Genomic DNA, 20857 nt, shown 5'->3' on the forward strand with positions numbered 1-20857 from the left:
GGAACCAATTTTAGAATGCCTTTATCTTATAAGATTAATATCCTTATCTTTATAATACTCTTTCTAATGTACAAGATTTGTCATCATTGGCAGCAATATCAGCATCATGAATATTTATTAATTACTCTACAACGAGTTGTACAGCCTGGTTTAGAAGTAATCCCTGCCTGAATGGAAATTTGCAAGCTGTAGCAGATGACATTTGTGTGGGTGACAAGGTGAATCTCTATGAAGCAGCAAATGTCCATCAACAATTAACATCTTAGTAGATTATGCCTGTGTTGACACTTCCAGTCTCAATAAATGTTTTGCCTCATTATCCAATGGTGGTTATTGAGCTATTAGTGCTATCCCATGCATTAGCACAATTGTTTGTTGAGGAAAATGAAGTTGTGAATTCGGTATGTGTTTCCTTCCTTCTTTGTTCCTAAGAATAATTTCTGTTTTCTGCCATCTTATCCTGTGCTAAAGAGAATGCAAGTGCCATCAGGACAGGGAATTGGTTTATTGGGTCTACAGTTACATCTCTGTTTCCAATCACTGTTCTTGTAACAAGTGAGGGTTCAATACATATGTGTTAAACAAGAAAAATGTTCACATTTCTTCATTAAATAGAGAGTGCTTACTATGTGCAGATGCTAAGGAAAGCACTTTACATATACAGGTGCCCGTTGAACAACATGGATTTTAACTGCACAGGTGCACTTGGATGTGGATTTTTTTCCCCATAAATACTGTCATAGTACTGCTTGATCAGAGGTTGGTTGACTCTGTAGATTTGAACTCTAGGTATGGAGGTACTGCAGGTAGGGAGAACCAGCTATGAAGTTATATGCAGATTTTCAACCGGACAGAGTGTCGGAACCCCTAACCCCTGTATTGTCCAAGGTCAACTGTATTATCTAATTTAATCCTCCCTATAAAGCTACAATTTTGAAATGTTATTGTCCCACCTTCCAAGTAAGTAAACTGAATTTTAGAAAGTTTGTGTTGTCTGTAGTATTTATGCAATCGACGATGGAGAGAATATTAAGCCTCAAGATACTTTCCATCATCCTACTGATGCTGTTAGACCAAGAGGCAGTAGGAAATTGATACAGTTGCAATTCATGCTCAACAGAGGCTTTGGTTGTTAATATTCTGTACTAAGTGAGTGAGGGACGGTGTAATTCAATAATGTCTCCTTAAAGTGTTCACAAAGACAAAATTAACCATTTTATAAATCAAATCCTAGTCTTTATGGATTATAGATAAGCTATATCATGTAGTTCCAAATAACACCTCACTGAAGAAGAAGAGCATGGTCTTTTACAGGGTATTAGCTGTGAAGATATAAGACTAAATGGATTTTCAGTTCCGTTTCTTTAAAGCTGTGTAGTTTAATTTCTCTGTGCCTCAATTTCCTCACCTGTAAAATGGATATTAATAGTGACTGATAAATACTTGATATATACTATATCATTTATAACAGAGGCCTATTTACATTAAATATGTAATGTTAACTAGTATCATGACTCAATCTATTCTAGAAATAAGGAAAATATGGCAAACATTCTTCAATTTATATGAATAAAAATCTATCTCAAACAACATAGGATGTGTTTGGAAGATGCTATGTCTCTATGTTTCTGTCTATGACTACATGGATAGCCTGGAGTTATAGATTTTTAAGGATAAATACATTAGTTATACCAATAAAATTACATCTCCTTTCCTACACTAAAAGTATCTGATTGTACACTTTTTGCATGTAATTTGTTATATATTCCATTCACAACAAATTAGTCAGGAGATTTAAAGCTGGCAGTTGGTCCAGCAAAGAACAACTTATTACCTAATAAACAATACCCCACACCAAATATTTCAATTTCTATACTACTAATTTTGGCTGTAAGAAACCTAGAACTCTGCCCTTCTGTTTTACAGTGACCCCAGCACACTAGAGACATTTTCAGCAAGATTTTAATTAAAATAAAATCTCCTCTAATGAAAACTCCTTATGCATGTTTCACTCATATAAAGTTGTCGCAGTAATAGATTTGAAAATGGGTAACCAGCATCAGAATCCTGTCATTTTAAGAAATGGACACTTTTTCTGTATTTTTTCCAAGACTGATTGTGTTTATTTTTCCACTTTGTATTTTTTTATTAACATTAGATCATGAGTGTTTCTCCTCGTGGTTATTCTTCACTGATATTTTTTCATTTGTTATATGTATTGATAATTTGTTTAACCAAGCCCCCTTGATAGACCTGTCTATTTCTCTTTTTCTTTTTTGTAAACTCCACTATAAAATCTCCCTTGTAAGCACATTTATATTTATTTATATATTTATCTCAGTATCCTTCTTGTAGGATAGATTTCTGTATGTGAGGTGACTTGGTCAAAGGATTTTGAAAAGTTTTATGACACCTGAACTGTAAAGCCAAATCTTCTAAAGGGTTGTACAATTTGTCAGCAGCAGTTCATGAGTGTGTTGTGTTTAAATTGCTTTCTATAATTGAGTTACTATCATCATGCATTTGTCTTCCTCTCATTAGTATCAGCCAATGGCTCAGGTTAGTATGGACTTCTGTTTGAGATGCCAGGTTCATCATTTCCAATAATTCAGTTGTAAATCTTCTTTTTTTTAACTTTTTTTGGTCTTTTTGCCTTTTCTATGGATGCACCTGTGGCACATGGAGATTCCTAGGCTAGGTGTCCAATTGAAGCTGTAGCTCCCGGCCTACGCCAGAGCCACAGCAACGTGGGATTGCAGCCGCATCTGCAACCCACACCACAGCTCACGGCAATGTCAGATCCTTAACCCACTGAACAAGGCCAGGAATCATGAATCATGGTTCCTAGTCAGATTTGTTAACCACTGAGCCACGACGGGGGCTCCGTGAATCTTCTTGTGTAAATGACTTTTTCTGATTAGCCTCTGTCCATTTAGCTATTGATGTCTTTGATGTATTTTATTTATATGACATCTATATAACATACACCTTAACAACTTAAGCTTTTCTGTTAATTTTCTTATATTTCAATTTTTCTTTCTTAGAAATTTAACTTTGGAGTTCCCATTGTGGCTCTTTGTGTTAAGAACCTGACATAGTGTCCATGAGGATGTGGGTCCAATCCCTGGCTTCATTCAGTGGGTTTAGGATCCAGCATTGACACAGGTTGTGGTGTCAGCCACAGATATGGCTCAGTTCCAGCATTGCTGTGGCTGTGGTGTAGGCCAGCAGTTGCAGCTCTGATTCGACTCCTAGCCAGAGAACTCCCACATGCCCCAGGTGCAGCCAGCCATTAAAAAAAGAAAAAAAGGAAAAAGAAAAGAAATTTAACTTTATGTAGAAAGATTGACTTTGTCCTTTTTTATTTTTTTAAAGTCTTAGAAATTTCACAGTTATCCATGACCCAATCAATATTGTATATTCTATTAAGTATTTTTCTTCACCTGTAAAAATTTATTCAGGTATATGGTATAAAGTATATGATATAAAGCATTCTATTTCAAGTGAAATGCTAAACTCTTTTCCCAGCATTGTTTAATTTTCCCTTCCCATTGTTTCATGATGCTTGCTTTGTCATATATTATATGTTTATATATAATTGGATCTCTTTATAGGCCTTTTAAAAACAGGGTTTGACCTATATAAAATTATGATGACTGGACATTGCTCTAAGATGTTGATTGAATGCTTCTACATGGTATCTTCTCTATGGCAGGTTGTTAACATTTGAATGTTTTATAGAAGTGAATTCTTAAAAAGATGTTGGTGAGTGCATTGGAAACCTTTTAAAATGGCTATAATTAGCTACTCTGAGAGAATATTATAGGCTTTGATGGGCCCCTCAGTGGCAGTTCCACTGGCCTATCTTATTGACTGACAAAAGATTGTAGGGGAATATTTAATGTTGTTTTAATTAACAACTCCTAAAAGAAAATGTCAATTATCTTCCATTAGCCTGAGGCCTTATCTTTCCAAAATTTTCCCTCAACCCCCTTTAAAATGGTACATAGAAAATTATTTCTTTTATTCCCCCATAGACATCCATCATCTTTTTGGAAGTGAGACCAGTGTTTAGTTTTTACATCTTTAGTCAATTATTGCTTTAAATCTAGCAAAAAAAAAAAAAAAAAGAAGAAAGAAAGAAAAAGAAAAGAAAAAATACATTATATTGCCTTCAAAATATCTACCTGGCAATGAGAGGGATTTAATTTTGTATATCTGTTCTTGAAAGGTACAACAAAAAGGCGTGACAATCACAAAACATAATTAAGCATCTATAAATTCATTGCATAAAAAGGAATTGTGAACAATGTTATCCACAGTGAAAACCAACAGGCAGTAAATGATCTTTTAGATGCAGAATATTATACCTGAGATTGGAGAAAAGTGAGGTTTGGGATGCCATTTCCTGAATACATGTGATTTGGAGTGAAACAGACTTTGGGTGTCATCCTTATTTTTCTATTTATTGTGTATGGCTCTCAGTGGTAATGTGACTTCTCTTGGCCTCAGGTTTTCATGTGACAGCAGTAGGACTTATCTCACAGAATTGTTGTCAGGATTAAATACATGGCTTTGGTCTCAGTGCCTAGCCCATAGCTCAGTGACTGGTGGCCGCAGTCATCACTAGCCAAATTAAAGGTGCATTTTAAGGTCTAGATGCAAAGAAAATCAGGAGGATATTTCATGTAGAGTCATTGTTACTTCCAGGCTTTTTCTCTTGCTAACATCTCTGTATTGGAGAGCTTAGTTGGGCTTTGCAGAGAGTTAAAAAATAAATAAGAGTTCTTAAATCAAGGAGTTTTAAAATTTAAGGCATCATTTATGAGCATATATTTCTGTTTTCTTATGGCCATATGTCAGAGGATATGTCATTGTTTAAGAGAAAAATACCAGTCTATATGTTCTCAGGCTCACTGGTACAAAGAAACCATCCAGATTCTATGGATGACTGGGTTGGCCCATGGCTCTGTCCTTGACACCTTAGTACTTTTCTTAAGCTAGTGCAACTTCAGGTATTTATAAGCTGAAAGAGATTCCTTGATGTGGATAGCAAATAATCTTTTACTTAAAAGTCAGTAAAATATAGGTGTTTAGGGCCCTCAAACAGACACTTTGAAGGCTCTTTAAGTGAACTTTGTAACAATAGGAAAATGAAAAATTTAATTGGCCAAATGAGCAACTAGAGAATGGGAGGGAAAGTATTTGGTCCATTTTAGGAAAATGTAAATAAATTGCATTCCTGTATTAGTGTTTACACTGTATAAATGCGTTATGATAATAATAGTAGTAATAGTGCTAAATATAATAGTATGCATTTACTGTACTTCCAGTGCTGATGGAAGAACTTTATGTATTAACCCACTTACATATCAAATCGAAACAGAAGTAGGTACCATTTTTAGCTCTTCTTTACTGACAAGGTATCTGTTTGCCCAAGGTGGAACCTGAAATTGACCTCAGCAGTCTGGCCCAGAATGGCTGCTCTTAACCCATGCAGTTCCTGTTTTCCTACATTAAAATAGGCTCAGTCCTTTGTAAATGAGGTCCAGGTGTCTAATGGGCCAAACTGTGGGTAATTAGGCTGCTGTCTTTCCCAGGTTTCTCCAAATCTTTCTCTTCAATTGTTCAGCCCCTTCTGAAGGGCAGAGCAGATCTGTCTTCTTCCAAAGTTATCGAGTAGATACCACTGCTTGTTCTTGAATTTCACATTTGCCCTTGCTCCATTCTATGATACTCCTGGCCTTCCTGAACATTTCCCATGATGTCCTCAAAAAAATTGGAGTCCATATTCTCTTTGGTTACAGAATTTTTGAATGTCACTTTTCTTTACATGTAGGTTTTTAGAGCTGTCATCCATGCCATGGTAACCACGGTCATCAATATAATCTCAGCTGCTCTACATTTTTTGTGGTTGTTATTGTTGCCACAGGTGGCTTACTGTGCAGTTTTTGTAAGAAAAATGACTTCCAGTATGACACCTGCTCTTGAGTTTGTTTTTAGAAGGAAGTCTGTCAGCACAGGCTGTGGAAGAGAAAAGAGAGACCTGGAAGGCAAACCAAGAGGATAAAGAGTGTAAGAAATGTGGAAAAAAAGGTTGAGAAGAAAGCCAGCAGAGGCACAGGGACACATCCAATCTGCCCTACAGGTACAGCTGGGCTCACTCTTGAGGGCAGAAGTTATAGGAAGTGAAAGTGAGAAATGTATAGAGAGAAAGGTGAGTGCGATGAGCAGTGAGCATGCTGAATAAATAGCTTTTTAAAAAATGTACTTGATTTCCCACAAAGATCTTTAGTTTAAAAACTCCTTTCATTTTTTTTCCTTCCTTACACGAGGCCAATTTTGTAACAATGCGGGATGAAAAGGTTGGTATTCTAAAAGTGTCTTTGCACCTTTCCCCCTCTGATATGGATTTAATGAGGTGCTGGGTATAAGGAACTGACCCCAAAGCATCCGTCTCATTATGTCCTGCTTCATTCCAATCCCTGACAGCTCACCCCTCTCCTCAGGCCTCAGGGAGGTGAGGGATGCTGAGCTTTTCATACAGCTCCAAGCTCAGGATCTTGTTAGGTTAAAGACTTTACTTCTAAGGCTTTTGGGTAAATGCCTAGGAAAAAAAAAACACACACCATGCTTACAATATCATAGGATAGATTGCTTTTCACCTGACTGCTTTCATTTTAACAGATGAAGAATCAGAGTGATACAGAAATTGCTCTCTAACTGTTTTTAAGCATTTGCTGGGATATTCAGGGACTAGTGACACTTTAATTATGCATATGTGTGATATCATCTCTGACCAGGATATAAATGGCAGCCATATGCCTACCTATGTTATGATAAATGAAAAGTATTGTAAAGACAGGAACGGGTGCATGTAGTCATCATCATCATCATACAGTAATAATAATAATAATAATAATAATAATACTTCAATAGAACAGAAGGAGTGTGGTCATAATATCGCTAGTAGCACCATTTTTCAAGAGCCTACCAGATACCAGACCCAAGGGTAGGCATTTTTTTTTTTTACTATCACTTTAATTAAAACATGAGAAAATTATGAATCAGAAATTTGAGTAACTTGACTTAGTTCATCCTATCTTTTAGTTAGCAAGCCAAGATTTTACCCCATTTATGCCTGATACCAAAATCCATTTCCTCCCTGCCTCTTCCTCAAACCCGCCACATGGTTCACACAAAAGGGTCAGTAGCACAATAAAGAAGGAAGGGATGACTCAACTGATATTTAAAGAGTATATGTCACCAATGTCTTAGCTACTGGCTGGGTCCAGGTATACAGACCTGAGAGAGGACATCTTATCCTCCTGACTCTGGATGCAGTTGTTGTGCTTGGGAAGAAGCGTCAGGGTGGTACCTAGGAATCTAGGAAATAACATGGCCAGCCAAGTTATACCACAATAAGAAAAGCATAATGATTTCATACTTTAAAAAAATATGGGTATACCTCATTTCTTACATGGTTATTTCCAGGCCTTAGAGGGAAAGAGTATTTAGTCTCACATTGAAATAAGGAAATATTCAAACTTCAGTGGTTTATATTTTTCCTCATCTGTCATAATGTAGGGACAAGGGTGGGTGGATTCCCTACAAGCAATAACTTAGCTCACTCCTTTGCTAGAATTTCCCAAACAGTAACAATGCACCGATAATTATGTAGTTTTAGAGATACCTTAGGGCTGACATTTTAACTAAGAATATTTTTAATATTTTATATAATTTTAATGTAAAGCTTTGGAATGATTATTTTAGTTCTAATGGTTTCTCAGTAATAATCAGGTAGTATTACAAATAATAATAAAAGTGTACTCTGTGCAATACACATATATTCATTCCTCCAAAATCCCATCTCTAACTATATTAAAATTTAAGTTCAATTTGATTTTTTATAGCTTTATATTGTCACCTTAACATAGCAGTATAAAGTGACATGAGCTTTCAGTGTACACCAGTCCACACAGCTTCTTTCTGAATGGAAAGAATGGGAGAAAAGCCTAGTTGTATTCATGGCAGTTTAGATTACCTTTAAAAATACTTACATATAAAAAGCGTGGAACTGTGCATTTGAAGGAGGGTTCTTAATGCTTAGCAAAGAAGACATGAAGCCCAATTTTTTTTCTTAAAGAAGAATTAGAATACCAACTGCCCTTCCCCAGTCCTTCTGGTAAGAAGGCATGGACATTTGGGGTCCCAGGTTTCTTTGTGGCTGTTATCCCCTGAAGGGACTGTAAAATCAGGAGTTTGGGGGATAATTAGTGAATAAATCCTAGTGGAAAAATACCTTACAGTGAGAAGTTGTTTAAATGCATCGAGTTAAGATAAAATGGATTGTATAATTTGAGGTATTGTTAGTGCCTCTAGTTTACCACCCATCCAATTACTTGGACTTGTATCAATAGAAAAAAAATAGGGGAGCTAAGTAATAAAACAGAGTAAAAAATACATCAATGCATGAATCTGGGGGTACTATATTATTGTGTCACTGAAAGTGGAGTCTGGCTGCTCATGCCCTAAAGCCAATAAAGAGGCCAGGTAGGTGGAAAGGAAAGTCTGCTTTATTTTGGTTGCCAGTACCTGGCCAGGGAGGATGGACTCCTAAGCCACACTCTGACTCTTCCCACTGACGATCAGTGGGCAAGAGTTTTTACAGATGGAGAGAGGGGGCTACATGCAGAAACAGCACAGTCATCTCTGACAGTCATCTTAAAATTGGCTGTAGATGGTCTGATCAGTGTTATCTTGGTTTTAAGTACAATCAGTTGGTCTTCACTTCCAGGATTGGTTTGTTCCCATTTCCTTGAGAACAATTCTTAAAATTGTGGCAGCTTGTGACAAGGCTACAGTCTGGTCATCATATAGTTAACTTCTTCCACCTGGTAGAGGTTTTGGTATCTATAAGACATGAATATAGGGTATGGCTCAGAATATTATCTATACCCCTTGAGGAGAACTAAAGGTCCTTGACTTTGCTTAATGCATAAACTATGATCATTTGGTCTCATTTGATTGTTTTCCTTTGCTCCTGTATTTTCTCACTTCTCTGATTAAACTTACTCTTTGACTAAGTTTTTTCTACAGACAAAGGGCAGTTGGAGGACATGGGGTGGGGGAAGGACCATAGGATCCTGCTCCATTTCAATTGGACATAAAATGGTATATAAATTCAGGTGACAATAAATTATTTATTTATTTTTTTCTTTTTTGGCTGCCCAATTGTATATGGAGTTCCCAGGCCAGAGTTATGACCTATGCCACAGTTACAGCAACACCAGATCCTTAACCTGTGTCCCAGTGCTCTAGAGACATGGCAGATCTCATTGCACTACAGCAGGGACTCCAACAATAAGTTATTTCTATACTGGCCAGTTGAAGAGGGTATTCATCAGAACAGATATGAAGGCTAGACTTCCTTGAAAAATAGTCTCTCTAGATTAATTAATTAATTCATTCCCCAACTTAATTATAATGGTTGATTTTTGCCACTTGTAAATTACAAAATATATATTGAACTGTGATTCTGAGGCCCTCTTCCCCCCAAAAAGAGAAAATCAGTTACAGAATGTAATTTTGTACCAGCCTGATGGATTGGGAGGGATTCTAGGAGCGTATTCATGTGAGTCAACTCTTGAAAATAAGGAAATTGATGGTCAAGACAGGAAGCCATATATTTTCAATTTCTTTAAGCTCAGAGCTCAAATTATAGAAAGATTTATTTTAATTTTTCCTCTAAGAGTTGACACATGAAAAAAAAATGATCATTAACTCAGGATGCTTGAATGAATACAGGAAAACAAAGCATTGATTTAACAATTTTCTAAATGATTGATTCAAGAAGAAAAAAATTGCAAGTATAAGATTTTCCAAGAGAGCATCCATAATTCTATAGGAAGCCAAGTTCAGAGGTCAATGGCAGGGAGTTTTGCAGCTACCCACTGGCAGGCTCTGCATATATACCATGTAGAGAGAGAAATCGTGTCAGCTCATTTGGGATGCTCTTGGGCACACCTGAACTCGTGGTGCTCCTGAAGAGTTATCCAGTGGTGAGTGAGAGGTTTTGTTTTGTTTTGTTTGTTTGCTTGCTTGTTTTTTGAGAAAGTTGTGGTAAGATAAAAGAATTTAAAATAAATATTTGAACATCAGTATCCTTGTAACACTCCAAAGTCAATCCAAATCTTTTGAAGTTTTTAACTAAATGTTTTCAGATGTTCTTGTTTAGTCTTTACAACACATTTGTGATACAGATATTTGCTTTTTCTCTCTCTTTAGCAGGTTAGGAACTAAGGCTTTTTAGAGACTAAATAACTTAGAGGCCTTGCAAAGAGGCTGAGACTTGAACATGGTCATTGGCCTCCAGGCTTCAAACTTTTTCTATGACATCACACTGACTCTTCCACTGGGTGGTTCCGGTTATCTCAGTCCTACAGACCCCAGCTGACAATTCACTGTGTTTCCCCTTGGGCCCAGAGATGCTGATTCTCCTGGGAATATTCCCAATAGTTCATTGCTAACCTGTTTGCTCCACTGAGCATATAAGCATGTTTAGAATGATGGCAAAGAGGTGGAGGGGAATAGTGATTAAGAAGCAAACATGTTCTTGGGAGGCAGACTCCTAGGGTCTAATACTCCAGCCCCACCACCTTCTAACTGCATAGCCTGGGATATTTTTCCTTAACCTCTTAGTTTCTTCCTTTCTATATAATAATGGTACCATCCCACTACCTCAGAATGTTGTGAGAATGAAATGAGTTCATTAACAGCAAGTTTTAATATAGTACTTCACAAGTGGTTACTACTAAGTCCCAGCTATTATTTTTATAACCTTCCCTCTTCTCCCAGAAACATGTAATGGAAAATGTTTCATTTTAGCCCCCTCAAGTTTCTCTTCTTTTATGCATAGCTTTTTTGAAAAATTTATCCTTAATACAACTCAGAGGATATACTTTATAAAAATACAACTTTGTCATAACCCCATGCTCTTTTCTAAGCATTACAACACAAATGATCCTAAAGTTCTGATCCTAAAGAAATTATCTTCTGATAGTTCTTTTATCTGTTGAATTCTGTTTATGTTTCTGCAATGGTTTTTTTTTTTAAGAGGTTGTGGAATGGGATCCCCTTTACAATAAGTGCACTTTGTAGTCTCCACCTTTCACACATGCATGTGTTAATTCAGATGAATACACCTGCATGAAGAAACTCTTCTGTGTTTGCATCTCATGCAGGGTGGATGATGGCCTCTCCAGCTCCCTCTCAACCCTTCCCAACTCAGGGCTTCAGCCTTCTAATTCTCTGTTTCCAACTGAACAGGAGTCTTGGTTTACTGAACCCAGGGCTCAGAAAAGATGATTCTGACTTTGGGCCTGGATAATGATGTGTTATAAGCTGCTAATTCATTTATGTCTAGCCAATTAAGGGATAAATTTTTCCTCCTTGTCTACATACTGTCATCCTCTGTGTAGCACAGAAACAGCAGATTATATTTCCTTAACCTCTTTCATTATGTCACTCCCTAGCTCACAAACCTTCAGTGGTAACTCATTACATATGGGATAAAGTGCAAACTCATTAGTGCAGGGTCATCACCAGAGCCTGCCTAGAAACACTTAGTTTGTTCTAAGTGAAGTGATAGTCTCCCCTTTGTGCCTTTAGCTTTTCTGTCTCAGCCTATGATTGACCCTCTCCCTTCATCTCTGTCCATCTTTGTAAGTTGTCATCATCATTAAAAGCATCCTTATACATCAAGCTCCCTATATCCATCCTAAATACAGATCAGTAGATTGGAGGAGTTTTCTGTTGCACCACTCACTTGTGGTGTAACTGTGGTCACATTGCTTAAAACATTTCTAGGTCTCACCTTATCTGAGAATCGAAATGAATATTATACACCATGCATGGTTAAGGCAAAGACTTAATGAGATAATATAGGTAAAATTGGTAGATGTAGTATTAGAAACATAGTGGTTGGTCAATAATTATTGCTTCATCTCATTTCTGTACTGTGAATTAACAGTACTAATTTGATACATATAAATATATATGAAATCTGTCTTACAGTTTTTATTATATGTTCTGTCTTTCCAAAGAGCTCCAAGTTCTTTAATAGCTAGAGTTATGTCTCATGCATCTCAGCCCTCTCCACTTATCCTAGCAAAGGACTTTGCACATAATAGATGCTGAGTCAATGGTTGCAAAATTAACCATAGAAGCAAATCTCCCCCCAGCCACTATGACCATGAAATCAACAGAGCAGAAAATATGTTGTAGTCCCTGAGAGGGAAGAGTGCTCAGGGACCTGAAAAAGTGGTCTTTGTGTGAGCCTATGTTTAGAGAAGAGAGGGCACATTTTAAGCCTTAGAAATTTTGGCACCCATCCAGGACAGGAGCTTATTGTCCAGTGTCACCTTCATACTGTTTGATTGGCACTGCAAACAGTCACATTTTCTCATCTTATGAATAAAGATTTCTTCTAAATTGCTCTTAGGCACATCTTCCTATTCGATTGTATCTTTGATCGTATTTGATTCATATACCCTAAATATTTTCCTCTATACCTTGTACATTAAAACATTGGACTGGGTATTGTAAATGCTTGTATGAGGGCTGGCTTTAAGAAGCTGATAGTTCTTGTCTGGATATATGCCCAAGAGTGGGATTGCTGCCTCATATGGTAGTTCTATGTATAGTTTTCTAAGTTACCTCCATACTGTTCTCCATAGTGGTTGTACCAGCTTACATTCAGCGCAGGAGGGTTCCCTTTTCTCCACACCTCCTCTAGCATTTTTTGTTGGTGGACTTATTAATTATGGCCATTCTGACTGGTGTGAGGTGGTATCTCATGGTAGTTTTGATTTTCATTTCTCTAATAATCAATAGATTCAGACTACTGGCTTTGGAATGGACTAGCAATGAGATCCTGCTGTGTAGCAGCGGGAACTATGTCTAGTCACTTATGATGGAGCATGATAATGTGAGAAAAAAGAATGTATACATGTATGTGTAACTGGGTCACCATGCTATACAGTAGAAAAAAATAATGTATTGCAGAAATAAAAGAAGCTGATAGTCAATAATAAATATGTATTATTTTCTATACAATAATCATATTCAGAAGAAATTAGTTATTATAGTTATAAAGGAAACATTAATTCTAAATCATTGATTAAGAACACATTGCTGACCTTTTTGCACAGTTTCATGAACTATCAGCATTACCTTGTTACTTTTATTGCTTGAAAGCTTACATGTGCACACACACATGTACGTGCGTGCACACACACACACACACACACAGCTTCTGTTCTGAGGTACCATGGGAGTAACTTATTGTAGGTTCCCAGGCCAGGGACTGAACACATGCCACAGCTGTAACTAGAGCCACAGCAGTGACACAGCCAGATCCTTAACCCACTGAGCCATGAGGGAACTCCAAGAATCACTGATCTTATTGCTTCCCTTTGCAGATGGGACAGTTCAGAGGGGAGAAACATGTTGTCCAGGGTCCTGATGTTGTCAGGGACAGAACTAGAGGTGATCTTTTGACTGCTGTCCATGTCTTTTCCATGTGATTATGTTGCCTCATCCAGGATTTTTGGTCAGGGTCAATTTGTTGTCCCCTTTGCTATGAAATCTCTAAAATATTATTAGGATGCATCCCCATGCCAACTAGCAGCTGCTTTCTGGAAGCAGCATGTGAATGCAACACTGGATCCTATGGAGGAAAATGTTTCACTGTGGTTGGAAGTCTTTTCTACACTCTTTCCACCCACCTATATTTACATCTCCAGCATTCTTAACTGAATTACAGGCAAATGCTTCATTACAGAGGCTCAGCTAGGAGGATATGCCCTGGGGAGTTTATTCACAGACAAATGTATTATTCACAAGCTTGATCTGATCATACAGAATTTTCGCTATAACCACACGCCCTGAGGAAATTCCTTTCATAAACCTAAATGATTAGACTTAAAAGAATGGTGTGGAAGAACAGAGGAAGTGTAGCTATGCACTGGAAGGGGTGGAAGGAGGTGGAGCTCTTGGCGGTCTGCATTTAGGAAGCCCACAGAGGAGCTGGTTCTAAGCCTCCTCCCAGTCATTTCCTCTTCTAAGACACTATTTTCTTCTCTTTGTAGAGCCTTCTTTTGACAGTTTTGAAGGGAGGAGGGAATGTTGAATTAAGTAGAGTTGGTGAATTATTTTAATGATGGTTTCTATGACAACGAGACAAATACTTTCCACATACTTTGTGTTTCAAGCAAGGAGACATTAGGCAAATACTTTTACTGAATAGTGAATGTGGTAAAAACAAAGCAAAACAAAACAAACTCTATAGGCATTTAGTTACTATCAGGTACCACAGATTTGTGCAGTATGATTCTACCCGCTGGTAAAAGTTGTTCTACTTAGATTTAAGGTCAATATCTTAGTAGCATGAAAGTCCCTAGCATTCCTTGACCCAGCAATTTTAACCTTAAATTGTACCTTTAATTGGATCTCCCTAGTTTCCTCCTGAGATAGGTTATAACTTTGCCCATAATATCCTAGAAGAATGCTTGTTTTCTTTTAATTCTTACATATGCAGGTTTCCCTGAGGTCATTCTGGAAGTCTTGCCCTGGCTCTAACTGACCAGCTTTAACTGACAGACCAGCTACATAAATGGCACATTTTTGTGTTGAGTATTGGTCAGCAGAACTCAGTGCAATTGATACTCCTACTTCCAATTCCAGCTCTGCAGAGAAAAACCCATCTATTATTAAAAATCCTATTAGTACTGGGAAGATGGCACTGTTCTCTCTCATTGTAGCTGCTGAGTGTTATCTAATTGGTTTTTATTACTTCGAAACCTTGGGAGTGTAGAGCTCAAATGCACATTTGCTAACAGTTGTGTTCTTTCCTGTTGTACTCATTGGAAATGCTTTTAGATCATTTAGATTTTGTCAGCAAGAAAGAGGGAGAACACTAGAGAGCATTTTGGAGAGTACCTGAAAAAAAACTACAGACCCCAGGATAAGGTTTACTGTGGCTACTATCAGACTCAATACATGAATGCATATCACATATGTGGCTTTTTCCATTATTATCTGTACTGCCAAGAGTATGTTTGTTTCCAGCTTTGCAGCAGTATTAATTTTTCATGTGAATGCTCTTGCTCATTTGTGATAATTTGATCTTATTTTATTTTTAATTGGTAACAAACTCATTTTTCTATTACTATCAGTTCTTTTAAATGATAGAGAATTCATTGATGTTGTTATATGCTCATACTTGCCATGTCCAAGATGTCTTCTTCAGACTTATATGTGATATTAGAAAAGATGGATCCTTTGCCCACCGCAGTGATTACTGTCCCCTTCACATTTTTTTTTCCCCTTGAGAGGTACTGTGGTTCATGCTTGAAATACTAACAATTATTATTAATAGTAGCTAATAGTAGCCACAGCAGTAGCATCAGTATTTTCTCTGATGATATTTTTTCTTCATTTTTTCAAAGCACTTTGCTGCTTTTCTTTAAATACTTTGAGCCAGTGTAAACCTTCCCAACCACCCTTGTTTTTATGAATCCCATCCTAGGCATCAAGGCTTTGATTTGTGAGTGTTCTCCTTATGTGTCATTTAGTGTACTGTCTCCTTCCTTTATGGCTCCAAGAAACGGGTTCCATTTTATCTCCACACTGAAATGGAGTTCTTTAAAATGGCACTCAGCACTTGCATTCAGCTCGCATTTTTTTATTTTTTCTTGGTCTCTACCTTGCCTTTAACAATGTGCTTCTCATTGTGTGATCATAACAGCAGAATTTTTTGAACACTTCCTCGGTACCAAGTACTGTTCTAATCACTTTAATCATACAGTCAAGTCGCCATTCTCACAATATCCTATACTGTGAAGAGTACTGTGCTTCCTGGTTTACAGACAAGGACATTGAGACAGATGAGATGAAGTCACTTGTCCTAATTGCCCACTTCCCGGTGGAGCTCAGGCTCCACCCTGATGGTCTCCTAAGTCCGCATACTCTGCATTTGGCCATGCTGCGGTGCCACCTCTTGGAATGCCCCCTGGCTTGTCATCTGTGCTGTCCTTGCCTCTCACACCTCTCAGACCAAATTCCATTGAGCACCTACTGATTGAGTGCCCAGCAGGGGCCAACCAGCTCCTGTTCTCCTTCAGTCTCCTCTTGTCCCCTTACCCATTAATGGAATTCAAGAGGGATAGATAAAGGCCAAAATTATGCTCTGGCTTTTCAGGTCTGGGAGCTCTTTTCCAGATGGGAAGAAGGGCCGTCCAACTGAGAAGCAGCACCGACAGCCTTTCCCACCTCCTGATTATTAATGATTCACTGGGATCCTCTCAATGCCCCCATCTCATCATCATAAATTTATGCAATTGCTCCCTTTTCTTTGACCTCTAAGTCTAATCAGTTACTAAATGTTACTGATCTCCCCCTTTACAGTCCATTTCCACAGCCATAACTCTACCCTAGGCTCTAATCACTTTGTTTCTGAATTACAGTAATGGGTCTAGGTGGCCTTTGCTCCCCCAGGTTCTGTCCATTACAAACCAGTTGCCCACAATCATTTGCACTGTCCCCCAGAGCACTTCCAGTCATCGTTTGTGACCTGGATCAAATGCTAATGCCTCCCCAAAGCCTTCAGAGATCACTCTGTGGTTGATTACCGCTCACCCCTACATCTTTGGTACCATCAAATAATATGTACATGTTTTTCACTGCACTGCACCTGAATCCCTATGGTCTGGACTATCTGTTACTTACTTTTGCATACATAATATCTGACATTGTGTCTGGTACACAATTTTGTGTAGTTAATATAAGAATGAATGTACAGTTGAGTGCAGAAATGAAAAAATCCACCAATAAATAAATATAAGAAAAATGAGTGACTCTGCAGGGACTTTTAGTTGCCTTACTTACCAAATCCAAATGCCTAAGCACAGTCACAGAGACCCAGTGCCTTGTCCTTCTTTTGACTAAGTTTATCTCTAATGCTACTGATTTGGCCCTGGTTTGCTTAAGCAATGGTGTTTACTGTTTTCTTCAAATAACATTTTTTTCTCCTTGGACTAATAGTTCAAGGCTTTCCTCTACAAAGTCTGCCCCGATTATCTCCACTCCTACCACTTACCTTTTTTTTTTTTTCATGTAAATAATAATCACAATAGATGGATGAGGAGCTATTACTTTCATGATGGCTTATTGAGGTGGAACCATCCACCAGAGTGTTGATGTGATGTCATCTAACATATTTACCATCAGCTTCCAATGAAGTGGATTGCCCTCTCAATTCTAAATGTGACCTTTTCTATATATTATTCACTATGAGCCCTAGTTTACTCATTTGATAGATGGAGGCAATGGCTTCTAGCTACCTCACAGATTTGTTGTTATCCAACAACTACCAATTCTCTGATTCTCCAGACACTAATATAGTGTCTAAAAATTCAATTTCATGGCAAAGGAGAGTTAGAAAGGGCTTTCAGTTATTAGGTCCCTTAAGAACTGTGTGGATTGCCAGAAATCCTCCAGGATTTGCCTTTGTGGAATTTGAAGATCCTAGAGATGCAGAAGATGCAGTGTGAAGCCTGGATGGCAAAGTGACTTGTGGTTCTCGAGTGAGAGTTGAACTATCAACAGGCATGCCTCGGAGATCTCATTTTGATAGACCACCTGCCCGATGTCCCTTTGATCCCAGTGATAGATGCTATGAGTGTGGAGAAAAGGGACATTATGCTTATGGTTGTCATCACTATAGCCAGTGAAGAAGCAGCAGGTCACAGTCTAGATCATATTCGAGATCCAGCGGTAGGCGATACGCTCGCTCATGCAGCAGGAGCAGGAGAAGGAGGTCAAGATCAGCCTCTCCTCGGCGATCAAGATCTGTGTCTCTTCGTAGATCAAGATCAGCTTCACTCAGATGATCTAGGTCTGGTTCTATAAAAGGATCGAGGTATTTCCAATCCCAGTCCAGGTTGAGATCAAGATCCAGGTCTCTTTCACAACCAAGAAGCAGCCAATCAAAGACCAGATCTCCATCTCCAAAAAGAAGCCATTCCCCATCAGAAAGTCCAAGAAGAAGTGCAAGTCCTGAAAGAGTAGAATAAAGGTTTTAAGTTCACCTTTTTGGGAAAAGTTATTTTGTTTACATAATTGTAAGGGATTTGTGGTGTCTGTAATGTGTAATCTAGGGAAGGGTATTTCAACCGTCTAATCAAAATGGATCTGGACTATTACTCTGTAAATTCACAGCAGTAAGGTAATATAAATTTTTGTTGAATGTATTAACATCCTATGGTCCGAAAATGTGGGGTTTTATTTGGCACATTTAAATAAAATGTTTCTAACTAGAAAAAATAAAAAAATAAAATTTCAATTCCATTCAAGCACTGTTTACCTGGAATTGAATCTCACAAGTTAAAGGGTCTAGTATCACAAGACTGATCCTCCCCCAACTTCAGACACCAGTCACAAGTCCTGGGCCTCTCTTACTTCTGACTGACAGACCATAATCCGGAGCTCCCATGACCACCTCCTAGGGTTTAATACTTTGCTAAACCAACTCACAGAACTCAGGAAAGCATTTTACTTAGGCTTACCTGTTCATTATAAAGTATACAAGGAACAGTCAGGTGCAGAAGTACATGGGGTGATCCAGAAGTGACCCAAGTGGAAGAGCTTCTGTCTCCATGGAACTGGGGTTCAGTGGCCTCCTGACACATGGATGAGTTTGCCATGTCCATTCAAAAGCCATTAGGTCTCCTTGTGCAAGAGACTTAACTCACACCCCTCCCCTTCCTAGAGGTCAGTGGGTGGGTTTCTGAGTTCCATTCCTCTAATCATTTGATTTTTGGGGAGCTATCCAGAGGTCCTACCCTAAGTCACCTAATGAGAATAAACTAAAGTGTAATCAAAAGGGGATCATTATGAGTAACAAAAGATAATGCTTCTATCACACAGGAAACCCCCAAGGGTTTTAGGAGCTCTGTACCACAAATGACCACCAGGGACAAAGACAAATATTTTTTATATTACCACATGATGATTAAATGAAACTCTCTCTCTGGATTTCCTATAGTGGCTCAGCAGAGACAAATCTGACTAGCATCCATTAGAACAGGTTCAATCCCTGGCTTTGCTCAGTGGGTTAAGGATCCAGCATTGCCATGAGCTGTGGTGTAGGTTGCAGATGTGGCTCAGATCTGGCATTGCTGTGATTGTGGAGTAGGTTGGTGGTTACAGCTCCGATTAGACCCCTAGCCTGGGAACCTCCATATGCAATGGGTGTGGACCTAAAAAAAACAAAGACAAAAACAAAAACAAAACAAAGAAAAGAAACTCTCTGTGAAATATAATTTAGTAAAACATTGAAAATAATTTCATCCACTCTGAATTATTACATTAATGTGGCTATAGTAAGTGCTTATAACTCCCCTTCTCTAGACTTAAAAGCAAAGGGCACAACAAAAATGCCCTTTATATCATCTCTGCATTACCTAACTCTAGGGTTTCCACATTCCTAAAAGTTTTTCTTCCAAAATGTCTCAACTGAATTAACTTCCTCAACCAATAGCCCATAATTTTGTTGACAAGTAAAGCATTTATGGAGAAATTTGTGATCTCTAAACCTTATTGCAGTCCAAGTTGGTAAACACCATCACCCTCCACTAGTAGAGGAATAAACTGAGGTTCAGTCTAGTCACCTGTGCTTTCACACTGTGACAGGGCTGGTGAGCTTAGAGCTGGTTATTACACCAAGAAGTCCACACTCTACTCCATGATGCCACTGTGATTGAGTGTTGAGATTTCACATGACTATTTCACTGATAACCTTATTTTGCAGTAAAGGTAACATCCCTGCAACTGGCTCATGTAATATGGAAAGAGACAAAAGAGGCACATGCCGATGTGGGCGTCTGCGTGGAGTACTGTCCTGTCAGGGTCAGCAGGTTGGCTTCTTGCCATCCAGGGATGATGCCTTTTATAATGAGGAAGTTAAAAAGATAATTATGGAAATTAATTCCTGAACTGCTATGGCCTGTGAACTCTACCAAGCAGAACTTTGAATGTGAAGGGCATAGCTGCAATACAGAGCTAAAATGGGAAAACCTCATCTTAGCAGTCTCTTAGGGGGTGAGCTGATCTTTTTTTCATACAACCCCACACAGTCATCTTTAACAAGGGTGTCATGCATGAGTTTGTGTGTATGTGCATGTACTCTGGTATGATCACATGCCTGTGAGTGTCCCGTCACCTGATGCATATTAGCCAATGCATGTTCTATTAACCAATCAATTTATTGAGCTAAATAGGCTAAATCAAACTAAATGACATCAACTTGCTCTACAAGGCTAGAAATGAATTGGGACAAGTGTGTTTTAAATGCTAGTCAGAATGCATGGGTGAAAAAGGAAAGAATAAGAGAAGAGAGAAAAGAGAATCGAATCCCTGATCTACTCATTTCTTCCCATTCCCAGCAACTGCCTAATCTACTTTTGCAGATAGATTAGAAAATACCCCAGCCTGCAGAACCTTGTCAGCACCCTACCACATTAGGCTGATGCCAAGCTCAAGGCATGAAGAAATTCAAGATCAATGCTGAGAAATGCATTTCTTAGGTTCTTAAGTAGTCTTTGGTCATAATCTGATTTCTTTTCAACCAATCCAACTTCTTTCCAGCTCTGTGCTTTGGATAATAGGAAGGGCCATAAGCACACTCCAAATGTGGATTCTGAGAAGTCACTTCAGAAACAGTCTTCCTGGAATTCTGTGTGGTTTTGAGCGGAATATCAATCAGTAATATCCATGTACTGCTAAAATGGAAGGAGAA

The 20857-nt window shown here is 38.3% G+C and overlaps 1 pseudogene; it reads left to right on the forward strand.

Moving 5' to 3' along the window:
* Window positions 1–1017: 1017 nt before the first annotated feature.
* LOC100623228 (uncharacterized) lies at window positions 1018–18282 on the forward strand (annotated as a pseudogene).
* The last annotated feature ends 2575 nt before the right edge of the window (window positions 18283–20857 follow it).

The sequence above is a fragment of the Sus scrofa genome, chromosome 13 (assembly GCF_054392235.1).
Source record: "Sus scrofa isolate SSC_HxYL_T2T_F1_AM1 chromosome 13, Sscrofa_HxYL_maternal_Yorkshire_Landrace_v2.0, whole genome shotgun sequence".
NCBI classification, from domain to species: Eukaryota; Metazoa; Chordata; class Mammalia; order Artiodactyla; family Suidae; genus Sus; species Sus scrofa.